Genomic DNA, 294 nt, shown 5'->3' with positions numbered 1-294 from the left:
TAGGAAAAAGTAAAGGTTACTCGGAAAATCACCAACACTTGATTCGCTGCACGAATCCCTTTACGTATGCAAATGCGTTCTGACTTTTTAATGATACTCGCTGCGGAGACTCACTTCCCGTGACATCGCTATAGTAAGAAAATAGATTTTACGGAGATGATAATGAGTGATAAGGAAAACGAAAGAATCTTTTCATTCTTCACATAATTTCGTGTATTCCACAAAAATTTAGGTCACCGCTTCAGTCGTAGGTTTTACGTAATCCCAAAAATCTTTGGTTTGAAAGACTAAGAG

Source organism: Penaeus monodon, chromosome 27 (genome assembly GCF_015228065.2).
Source record: "Penaeus monodon isolate SGIC_2016 chromosome 27, NSTDA_Pmon_1, whole genome shotgun sequence".
NCBI classification, from domain to species: Eukaryota; Metazoa; Arthropoda; class Malacostraca; order Decapoda; family Penaeidae; genus Penaeus; species Penaeus monodon.
The sequence above is the reverse complement of the archived record's forward strand: the minus strand, read 5'-3'. Positions refer to the sequence as shown.